The sequence below is a fragment of the Salarias fasciatus genome, chromosome 22 (genome assembly GCF_902148845.1).
Source record: "Salarias fasciatus chromosome 22, fSalaFa1.1, whole genome shotgun sequence".
Classification (NCBI taxonomy): domain Eukaryota; kingdom Metazoa; phylum Chordata; class Actinopteri; order Blenniiformes; family Blenniidae; genus Salarias; species Salarias fasciatus.
In genome coordinates, this window is record NC_043765.1 from 31,003,606 (window position 1) to 31,015,462 (window position 11,857).

The 11,857-nt window shown below is 54.5% G+C and overlaps 1 protein-coding gene across 3 annotated transcripts in view; it reads left to right on the forward strand.

Moving 5' to 3' along the window:
- The first annotated feature begins 688 nt into the window (after positions 1-688).
- Positions 689-11,857, forward strand: part of LOC115409243 (transcriptional repressor p66-beta-like) — a 28,099-nt gene continuing 16,930 nt past the window's right edge. For 2 of the 3 annotated variants that reach the window (XM_030120326.1, XM_030120328.1), the window contains exon 1: positions 689-814. The gene's annotated coding sequence lies outside the window, so the exon portion shown is untranslated. The remainder of the gene's footprint in view (positions 815-11,857) is intronic. The other variant, XM_030120327.1, reaches the window with a different exon arrangement.

Here is an 11,857-nt window from a genome sequence, read left to right on the forward strand (position 1 = left end):
GACCGGGGCCGATTAAAGCCCGGCTCGCTTTGTAGGGCCGATCGACCCGTGTCGGACTGCCGTTTAAACCCTTTCCCACTGCCATGAGGAGTCGGGCATTAGCGGGTTTAAACGGGTTTTTAGCCAGTGGGAAAGGGGTATTAATGAGAGATAACCCGGCTGTTACCTTGCTGTATATCAACCATTGCTTGTCATAATGTAAGAAATAAACCCAATTTAGTAGGCCGGTTCCTAAAATCTGGAGAAAACCCCAGTCCTGTTATCCTGGTGTGTGAAATAGCAACTCATTGTTTATTATAATGTATTAGGTGAACCTGTTGTAGCGGAGGTGTTGAGCAGCCTGGTGTTGCTGACTCGGTGTGTGTGTCGGTTGTTGACCGTGCTGTCCTGAACAGCGGCATTCCGCGCCTGGTCGTGGCAGCTCGCTGTATGTAAACCAACTCATTGTTTCTTTGCCCCGCTGGAGTTAACATGGCTCTCCTTCCAGACACAGACAACAACACTGCTCCCGGCCAATCCGCGCGCTCCCTGCCTGCGCCGCGGAAACCGCCCACCAATCAGCGGCCGCGCTGCGTCTGCTGTGGAATCGCAGCAGCCAATCAGCGGGCCGTCTGGGCCGCACGGAGGCAGGCGCGGGGCCAATCGGCGGCCGGCGTGGCTCCTCCGGGGGGGCGACCGTCTGCCGAGGCCCAATCAGCGGTTCAGTGCCGCCTGCCGGTGCCGGGGACTGGTGGTGGAGAGCAGGCTGCAGCAGCGCGTCAGGACCGGACCGTGAACCCGGAGACGGTGCACACCGAGGCGAAGGGACGCACAGGTGAGTCCGGGGATGAGCGCGCGGCCCGGCCCCGGGCGGAGGGGCTTTGTGTCGGTGTCGGCGGCGGCAGGGCCGGGCTCGGGCCCGGGCCCGGGCTCGGGCCGGAGTGTGTGTTCGCTCCGCCGGTGTGTGTGTGTGCTGATATGCTGTCAGACAATAGAGCGCCTTCGCTTCGCCACTTATTGATGCTGGCCGCCGTCCCGACGAGCAGCCCCGCCGCCCTCCGCGCGGCCGAGCCCCCGGAGCCGTCCCGGGGATCGGCTGCGGGGGCTCCGGGGGCTCCGGGGTCCCGGCGGGCCGCTCCGGGCCCTGACACGCTGTGTTTTTGTCAAATCTCCGTCAAGAGTCGGCGGAGGTGTTGTGATTACAGCGGGATGAAAAGCTCCGCTCGGAGCGGCTCCGGTCCGCCTCGTCGCTCGGTGCGGAGCCTCCGGCGGCGGACCGGGGGCCCGGAGAGCCGGGGCTCCGGGCTGCGGGCTCCGGAACACGCAGTGCTGGTTCTGGGAGCATCGGAATGAGACAAAGCCTCAGATGGAAGCGAGACTGCGTGAAGTGGCGGATTAAAATGCGCCAGGAGGCCGGAGAGGAGGAGGAGGAGGAGGAGGAGGAGGAGGAGGGAGGGGGACGGCGCTCAGCAATTAGGAAGAAAAATTTCGAAACGCATCAGCCATTTACGTAGCGCTCAGCCCGCTCCATATGCGGCTAAATGGCTGCCTGGCGGCCGGCGGCGGGCCGGGCCGGACCGGGATCAGGGCCGGGCCGGGATCAGAGCCGGGCCGGGCCGGGCCGGGATCAGAGCCGGGCCGGGCCGGGCCGGGATCAGAGCCGGGCCGGGCCGGGCCGGGATCAGAGCCGGGCTGGACCGGGATCAGGGCCGGGCCGGGCCGTGCTGGCCCGGGATCAGGGCCGGGCCGGACCCAGAGCCGCGGCGGAGCCCCGGATTAACGGAGGAGATATGTAGATGACGTTAGAGACCAAACTGGAATCAATATTTGATGTGTGCTGCTATTATTCTGCAGCACACACACACACACACACACACACGCACACACGCACACACACACAATTTACATGTCAAACTCGGTCTGATCAGCAGGGAAACGGATCCATCTAATAAACACTCTCAGCCTTTGTTTGGGAGTCTTGTCCTTTATGGACGCCTTGACGTTTTACTGAACATGTTTTCCACAGTTTGAGCCTGAATCTGCATCCAGAGCCGTTTTCTCGGAGGTTTCTGTTTTGGCAGCCTCCATCAGGCCTGAGTCTTCGTCCTCTCCTCACACGGCTGTTTTCCTCTTCTTTGTTTGGTTCAGTTTGTGTGTTTGTGAAACGTGACTTCGGTTTAAGAATAACTGTAATTACGCCGCGGCGTCGTTTCCCAGACGCCTCCTGGTGCTGGAGCAGCAGAACCCCGTTTGGCCCGGGTTGTGGTGAAGGTTTGCGTGTGGCGTTGAGGCGGCCGACCCGCCGCTGCTCCTCACACGGAGACTCTGTTCAATCTCCACACATTCAGGGTCTCCTCTCTGACTACGTGATCGGGTCTGAGCCCCGGGTCCTGAACCCCGGGTCCTGAACCCCGGGTCCTGAACCCCGGGTCCTGAGCCCCGGGTCCTGAACCCCGGGTCCTGAGCCCCGGGTCCTGAGCCCCGGGTCCTGAACCCCGGGTCCTGAGCCCCGGGTCCTGAACCCCGGGCCCTGAGCCCCGGGCCCTGAGCCCCGGGCCCTGAGCCCCGGGCCCTGAGCCCCGGGTCCTGAGCCCCGGGTCCTGAGCCCCGGGCCCTGGGTTTGGCAGGCGGGAGTCTCACCTGTGGCCCTGAAGATTTCCTGCTGTTACCGGTTCCAGTCCGTCAGGCAGAGCCGGGGGGGGGGGGGGGACTGGTTCAGGGAACCCTGCAGCCGTCACCTCTGACCTGACAAGAGCTGCTCCTGGTCCTGGTCCTGGTCCTGGTCCTGGTCCTGGTACTAGTTCTGTCAGGCCTGGTCTGTGTCATCTCCATCCAGACCTGAATGCAGTCTGTCTCCTCTGTGTGTGTGTGTGTGTGTGTGTGTGTGTGTGTGTGTGTGTGTGTGTGTGTGTGTGTGTGTGAATGAAAGGTCCCTGCTGTTGAGGAGTGTGAATGAACTGTAGTATTCTCATTGATGGAGCTGCTGCTCTTCCTGCCCGGCTCTCCGTTTCCAGCAGCATACAGATGAACGTTCCTCGCTCCGTTCCACACACACGGCGGATCACGTTAGTTCGGGTCGGTCTGGACCAATGAGACGCGAGCAGGCGACCTTCCCCGCCGCTGCTCTTTACTTTACATGTATCGACCAAATCCTGAACACACTGACTTCTCTAAGAGAAACGTAAAACGAGGTTCCAGCGCTGGAACATTTTTATTGATGTTCAGAAAACCCGTCCCCCGTCCGTCCAGCTGATCAGGCCGCTAGCTCCAGATGCTACGCCCTCAGAGCGTTTGGTCCCCCGTTCTCCCTGAAACGTCCCCGGAGGATCAGTCACAGCCGACAGGTCACCAACAGTCTGAATTCCATTTATATCAACTCCCAAACAAACTACCAAAATGTCATGTGATGTTTCTCCTTCTGGGCGTTCCAGACACTGACACAAGCTAGCATGGATCAATACGTCGCTTTAATGACCAACCGGCAGACACCGTCGATGCAAAGTGAAAACATCAATACGTGGTCATCTTTCAGGGAGACTTTTATTTTGAAATGCAAATTGTCCGTCTGGTCTCCAGCTGCCGAGCGGCGAATAAGGAGAAGACGCCGTCTCTCCCGAGCAATATGCAAATATCCTGTTACCAGTTCAAATACTGCCACCGACCTGGCCGGACGCCTGCAGAGGAAACGCGGCAGTGGCGCTAATGCTAACAGTAGCGTGGCAGGTATTGGCATGCCAGCTTTGAGAAACGTTTACGAGACAAGGAGTACGTTTACATGCAGGCAATAACTCTTTCTTAACCGGAATATTCGCAATAACCCGGCTGCGCACAGCCATGTAAACACCTGCAAAAACCCCAATACTATCCCTGGGTTACTCCTTTTCTAACTCAAATTTCTGTTCATGTAAACGCGCATCGGAATATCCCGGTTGAAAGGGACATGAACTGCTGTTCTGCGTATGTTCTATCTGCAAGGAATCTGGTCTTTTGAGTTGAGGAACTACTTGTGACACAGTTTAACTGCTACTAATTAATGTGCAGAAACGGTTCAGTTCTTCTCTTTTACTGAAAAACGCTGCATCGAATCATTGAACATGTCACCACGTCTTGCCGGCTGCTCATTTTCTAACAACATGCAGAGAGAGCCTGCGGCGACCTTCTTCTTCTGTGGTGTAAAATAAGGTTGAACATGCAAACAGCACACCTAGTGGCATGAAGTGCAAATGCAGTCATGGCGTGGTCTGTGGCCGTGGTTTGGATGGGCAGATCCTGATCATGTTACAGGAGGAACTCTGTCTGTTTCAGCAGGTAAACAGGTTATTCCAGACGTTTCACAAACCGGAATATTGACCTGAACCCCAATATGGACGGCATGTAAACGTAGCTGAGGACATTGGTTCAACGGCACTTTAGCAAGCAGGGTGTCACTTCAGAGTGAGCAGGCCCATGTCCGTGTTTTGTGCTGCACAGTGCCTTGATCGGAGGACACGGTCCACGTGTTGGACACCACAGAGCTCCGAGGATGTTTTTCACAGCAGCCGTGTTTGGTCCGGACCGGAGTTGGTTTCAGGGATGGTTCGGTGTGTTTGGCAGGTGTGGAACCCCCTGGACTATCCTGGTGTGGAAGAACAACGGTCTCTCTTCAGGTCCTGAAACAAGTCCTGATTCTGGACCGATCCCTCCTCAGCTGAAACAAGTTTGACAAAGATAAGGACCTGAGATGTGATCCAGCACATTGCTGTGCTTTAGCTTTCACAACATGAGAACAGACTCAGCTTCTTTCTCATCTCAAGTTTCCAAAAATACTTTTCTCTGAACCGTTTTAGAAATAAAAGAGGAAGCTGGTGTCTGAGCAGCCATCTCAGACAGAGAGAAGTGTTTGTCCAATCAAGTGTAGCTATAACTCCAGCTGTGCTACATGCTACATGCTAACTACATCATTTTCACCATTTCAGGTTCACCTTGGCTTGAATTATTATGATTCAGTCAGCTTCATTTAAATCACACGCCCTCTCAGGAGTGCGTGGCTTAGTGTTCTGCGCCCCTCATTATCATTGGCTGTTCCTGTTGTCTGTCAAAACATGGACAGATGTCCAATGAGACGTCTGTTGACCGTGGTTGACATGTGTGTTTATGACAGATCTCAATATATGTCGTTACTGTTTCATCAGCCCTCAGGCTTACAGCATGCTGCCAACAATTCTACAGACTGCCATTACCCAAAGCTAAATGCTAATATGGTCCGAGCTGGGGCTAAACGTGGAGTCTCAGTTAGTCTGTCCTCCGAGTCTCATTCAGTCTGTCCTTAGTCTCATTCGGTCTGTCCTCAGAGCCTCCCTCGGTCTGTCCTCAGCCTTGTTTGGTGTGTCCTCTGTCTCATTCGGTCTGTCCTCAGCCTTGTTTGGTGTGTCCTCTGTCTCATTCGGTCTGTCCTCAGTCTTGTTTGGTGCGTCCTCTGTCTCATTCGGTCTGTCCTCAGCCTTGTTTGGTGCGTCCTCTGTCTCATTCGGTCTGTCCTCAGCCTTGTTTGGTGCGTCCTCTGTCTCATTGGGTCTGTCCTCAGCCTTGTTTGGTGCATCCTCTGTCTCATTCGGTTCTCCTCCAGTTCTGTAAAGCAGCTGAATAGTCAGACGCTATGCAGATGACACCCGGGTTTCTGGAGTTTCCTCACTTCTCGCTACTGTTGTGGTTTTTGTCTCGGAGTCTGTTGAATGCTATTGGGACTGTGTTTGGTGTTCAGTGAGTGTTTGGACAAGGGGAAGTCTTCCTTGTCCTGACAGGAGGCCCCCCTCCATGGTCCAGCGGATTGAGGGCTGTGTGACGTTGAGATAGGGCTGGACCATATGGCCAAAAATGTTATCACGATATAGGTCTTCATTTCGGTCGATACGATATAATTCCGATATCGATATAAATAATACAAAAGCCTCAGAAAAACTGTTAAGAATCATGTACATAATGTACGACCTGTAAAACTAGAAATTATTTATCCAGAAAGCTCCTCCAGTATAACATTTTAGAAATAAAAACTACAATAAATTAAATGTTTACCTTTTATTTGAGAAATATGAAATCACTGTCAAATAAACGTAAGTTTCACCTTTTTCAATATAAATAGCTTTAACTTACACATAATACAGTTATGTTGTTGTTATGGATTCAAAGGTGCTTCAACCAGGAAGAAAAATAAAAGTGCTCAGAACTACTGCAATAAACTGAAAAAAGAGTGAGCAACTACAAACAAAGTATTACTGGGAACTGAAAGAACTGCCATACACTCACCTTTTCAATATTAACAGCTTTAACTTTTAAACGGCAACATAGTTTTTCTTATAGATTTAAACAAAGGTGCTTCAACCAGGAAGAAAAATAAAAGTGCTCAGAATTACTGAGGTTAAGTACAGAATTACTTAAAGTTGTAGTGATTATGGTGACACTGCAGCGAGTCCCTGTACTGTTTTTTGTGGTATTTGTCTTCACTGTTGCAGCGTCTTGTAAATTGCAGACGGTCCCTGAACCCCGCAGCAACACCGGCTGCTAATCGAAAACAACATTGCTTCTGATGCCTGATAGACAGATACTTTTAATGAAAACGAGCTTGCAGCCTGTCGTCCAGCTCACAGCGATGGGATGGAAGCTCCTCTGTATGTTACTGACGTTTTGTTAAAGAGTTATTGAGACCGAAAGTCCGCATCTGTCAACATGCTGCTAACTTCACTGGACTGTTCAGTGAATGATATTCCTAATTTGTGGCCACGAACTAGTATTTCGTGCGCACGATTTATTATTTCGCGGCCACAAATTAGCTTGTGGAAGCTCATTCAGTCGCGTTTACATCACCAGTTCTCATTTTGGAGCTCAAACTTCCCGCGGTGGAGCTTAGCTTGTAGCCTGAGCCGAGGACGGCCAGCTGTGGTGTGTCTGCAGAGCACTGATCACTCTTCATGCTTTCTGTTCGGCTTGAATCGGCGCCGCCGTGAACAGCAGTTAGTGATTGTGAAACGCATGCTGTAATGCACTATGTCCAAAATGTGTTTAAAACTCATATCACCGTTATTGAATAGGAATATACCGCGGTATATATTGATATCGAAACTTTGTCCAGCTCTACGTTGAGGATCACGATACGACCTGCAGTCAACGCTCCAGTGATGCTTTCATGTTTTGGGATTTAGAATTCCACAACACGGTCTTCCTCTCCTCTTCTGGTCTCTGGTGTCTCGGTTTGCTCCAGTTCAAATTGTTGTTTTCCGGGATCTTCAGTGATGGACCTTCCTCCACATGAGTGGTAGAAACAGAACTGGGACTGGAACAGGCATCAGCAGCCAAATACACCTCTGATACCCGCCGCCGCCGCCACCAGCACAGGCCCCATGTTCAGCTCGCCTGTAAAGAGTTGAGGTTCCGGACTGAAGTTCAGTTTTCAGTTCATTGACTCATGTTGTTGCAGAGCGTTCTGATCGTTCCTGCTCCTGGGTTTCAGATTGTCTCATCGTTCAAGGCTGTGCAGCTCTCAGCTCTCAGACTCTGAACACCAGACAAGTGCAGCTTTTTCCTTCTTTTCACTCATTCTACAAAAAAATTAAACTTAACTGAAGGTGCAGAAAACTCAAAGCTGCTTTCAGGCTGAGGGCTGGAACCCTGTGACCTGACCTCCGGCTGGGCCGCGTGGCAGGGACATCCCAGCAGCACTGTGAGGTAGCTAAGTCAGGATTGTATCGGGGTTGGTCTTTCCACAGATTGTCAGGTTCCTGAACAGCTGACCCGACTCCAGCTGCTTCCTGCTCTGGTCACACAGTTGGGAACAGTTAGAGAAAGACACACAAAACTTGAATTCAAGCCTCACTTGTATTGTTTGGTGTTTAGTTCAGGTACACGGTGCAGTTTAAAGATGGCCCCTCCTCCCTGCTGCTAGCCGCTAGCTGCTCCCATGTGCTGATGTTTACAGTGGATTTATGGATGTGGCAGCTCGTCTGAACCTTTAAAGTGTGGCGTTACAGTGGCCCGAATAGCAGCGTGTAAGCTAGGTGGCGTGTTTGGACCGGTCCTCGTGACAGGCCGCCGGTCGCCGGCTGATCGGGGAGGAAGCAGCATCCTCATCGCTGTGTCGCTGCTGCGTTGCATTGAGCTTCCGAGGTCGCCGCAGTCCAGCCCTGTGAGAGGAGTCTTCCTCGGGCCCGGGTCTACCGTGGGGAGCTCTGGGACCAGGTTCTGATCGGCCCTTCAATCACACAGCTGAGGACAGGACAGGACAGGACAGGACAGGACAGGACAGGACAGGACAGGACAGGACAGGACAGGACAGGACAGGACTGCTGCTCAGGACTCTGTCTGATTTACATCATGTGTAGCATGTAGCATGGCTGGAGTGTGAGCCTGGAACTCTTAAGCATGTACGTAGCATGTAACATGTAGCACAGCTTGGCGTAATCCAGCAGCGCCTGACCCGGGGTCTGTCTGCTCCTGGAGGTCAAATCGGACCAAGATGGCGGCCCGTTTTCCATCGTGCCAACGCTTGGTGATGCTTCAGACTCTTCAGGCTCTCCTCGCCTCAGCTGAGGGCAGAGCAGTGCATCCAGCCTGGCCCAGACCTCAGTGTGTGTCACAGGGAACCCACGGATCCCCAGTCGACTTAAAGACAGGGTGGAGGAACTGCAGCGTCCTCCTGGTCTGTCCCTGACAGTCCCTCACCATCCGGGATGGTTTAGTCTGCTGGGAAAGCTGGGAAAGCAAACCCTTCATCAGCAGGCAGGAGGACGTCCTCATCCAAGATGGCGGCTGTGTGTGTGTGTGTGTGTGTGTGTGTGTGTGTGTGTGTGTGTGTGTGTGTGTGTGTGTGTGTGTGTGTGTGTGTGTGTGTGTGTGTGTGTGTGGCGCCTCCTCCTCCTGGTGAGCGGGGTGAAACAGTCTGCCCCACCCTGTGGTCTGAAGTTCTGCTCTCTCTCTGTTCGTCAGCGTGCCAGCTCTAAAGAAGACATTTTCCTGCCTCTGCTGTAAACCCCCCCCCCCCCCCCCCCCCCCGTCTGGCTCGCTCGCCGCGTGACGTTCTAACCACTAACGGCTACATATTCAGAGTGAGTTTCCTAGCCTGAGGTTACCAACCGGCTCAGACCAGCTCAGTGCACCCTGACGAGAGGAGGAGGAGGAGGAAGAAGAGGCGTCACCTGTTCGGAGGAGCTCCTCCTCCCCCCCCTCCTCCCCCTCCCCCTCCCTCCTCCTCCTCCCCCTCCTCCTCCTCCCCCCCCCCCCCCCCCCCCCCCCCCCCTCCTCCTCTCTCTGGATATTGATCACATTCCAGGGATTGGTTTACATGACAACCTTCTCTCAACAGTGAGCCTCTGCTGCCGCAGCATCTCCAGGGTTTTCCGTGTGTTCAGAGGGAACCCAGCCTCAGAGGAGGAGGCGGTTCTGATAAACCCTCCTGTAGGCCGCTCTCACGCTCTCCTCTGAGAACACTCCCAGGACAGAACTTTCTGGTGTGGACACAACCTGTCCTCCAGCTGTGTGGAGGTTCAGGTGTGGCACTAGCCCCGCCCACAAATAATGGCATTGATTGAGACGCAGCAGGAAGCCAATCACCAGCCAGTTCGGCTGCACGTCCCGCCCCCCCCTTTAGCTCCAGCGAACCGGGTCTGAGGGCTGAATGGTACGGTCCAGTGAGGGCTGAATGGTACGGTCCAGTGAGGGCTGAATGGTACGGTCCAGTGAGGGCTGAATGGTACGGTCCAGTGAGGGCTGAATGGTACAGTCCAGTGAGGGCTGAATGGTACGGTCCAGTGAGGGCTGAATGGTACGGTCCAGTGAGAGCTGAATGGTACGGTCCAGTGAACAGCCTGGACTTGTTCTGGTTGTTCAGGTTTCTATCGGTGAGTTCCTGAGGAGGTGAAGATGTTTGAGGGCTGCAGGTTTCATGTGGCGTCGACCTCTGCTGTCAGCAGGAGGCTCCTCCCTCCTCCTCACTCCTCCTCACTCCTCCTCACTCCCCCTCACTCCCCCTCACTCCCCCTCACTCCTCCTCACTCACCCTCACTCCTCCTCACTCCCCCTCACTCCCCCTCACTCCTCCTCACTCACCCTCACTCCCCCTCACTCCCCCTCACTCCTCCTCACTCCTCCTCACTCCTCCTCCCTCCTCCTCACTCCTCCTCACTCCTCCTCCCTCCTCCTCACTCCTCCTCACTCCCCCTCACTCCTCCTCACTCACCCTCACTCCCCCTCACTCCCCCTCACTCCTCCTCACTCACCCTCACTCCTCCTCACTCCCCCTCACTCCCCCTCACTCCTCCTCACTCCCCCTCACTCCCCCTCACTCCTCCTCACTCACCCTCACTCCCCCTCACTCCTCCTCACTCCTCCTCACTCCTCCTCCCTCCTCCTCACTCCTCCTCCCTCCTCCTCACTCCCCCTCACTCCTCCTCACTCCTCCTCACTCCTCCTCACTCCTCCTCACTCCCCCTCACTCCTCCTCCCCCCTCCTCACTCCTCCTCACTCCTCACTCCTCCTCACTCCTCCTCCCTCCTCCTCACTCCTCCTTCCTCCTCCTCCCTCCTCCTCACTCCTCCTCACTCCTCACTCCTCCTCACTCCTCCTCCCTCCTCCTCACTCCTCCTTCCTCCTCCTCCCTCCTCCTCACTCCTCCCTCCTCCTCACTCCTCCTCCCTCCTCCTCACTCCTCCTCCCTCCTCCTCACTCCTCCTTCCTCCTCCTCCCTCCTCCTCACTCCTCCTCACTCCTCCCTCCTCCTCACTCCTCACTCCTCCTCACTCCTCCTCACTCCTCCTCCCTCCTCCTCACTCCTCACTCCTCCTCACTCCTCCTCCCTCCTCCTCACTCCTCCTCACTCCTCCTCCCTCCTCCTCTTACTTCCTGTGCTCTTTGTCTCCACATGCCCCCCTCCCTGCCCCCTGCCCCCCCCCCCCCCCCCTTCCTATCAGACCCCCTCCCCTCAGGCGACAACAGAACAGGAATTGATTAGTGGTACGGCTTAAAAATAGACGACCGGTTGTCATGGCAACGCCCACAATGAGCTGTTGTCTAGTTTAATAAAGAGCAGTGTCTGTGCAATAGCTGGAAGGTGTGTGTGTGTGTGCGCGTCTGTGACTGCTACTTTGTAATCACAGACAGGTGTGTGTGTGTGTGTGTGTGTGTGTGTGTGTGTGTGTGTGTGTGTGTGTGTGTGTGTGTGTGTGTGTGTGTGTGTGTGTGTGTGTGTGTGTGTGTGTCAGTCAGTACCTGTCTGCATACAGGTCTCACTCCCAGCAGCCCCTCGTCTCCATATCCAGCCAGTCCCCCGTCTCTAGAGCAGGACCCTCGTCTCTAGAAGGAGGACCCCTGTCTAGAGAAGGAGGACCCCCGTCTTCTGTCCTATGTCCTCGTCCCCTGTCCTCCTCGTCCTCCGTCCTCACACTGTTCCATTTGTAGATCTACTGAAACCCCTCCAGCAGCAGTTTGTCTGGAGAACATCTGTTTGAGGTTCTCCTCTCTCTGTCTCTCTCTCTATCTGTGTCTGTCTGTCTCTCTCTCTCTCTCTCTCTCTCTCTCTCTCTCTCTCTCAGCTGCATTTCTTCTTCCATTTTCTCCAGCATCGGCACTTTTCTCTGGTGATCTTAGTTGTTGAGAAGTGAAGTCAGAGCCAGTGTTGTTGGTTTGGAGACGGTCTCTGCCCGGATGACTGGATGTGACCTTGTTTCCCAATGTTCCTCAAACACGTCGTAGCGACATCGGTTTGCGTCCAACTCAGTGGACATTTCACTGCGGAAGAAACGGAGAAATTAAACTTGGTGAAGTTTGAGAGGACGTGAGCCAGTGAGTGGTGGTCTGCAGACCCGGCCGGGACGGAGGACACCTGCAGCAGGGGGAGCTCTGCCATGTTTGCCT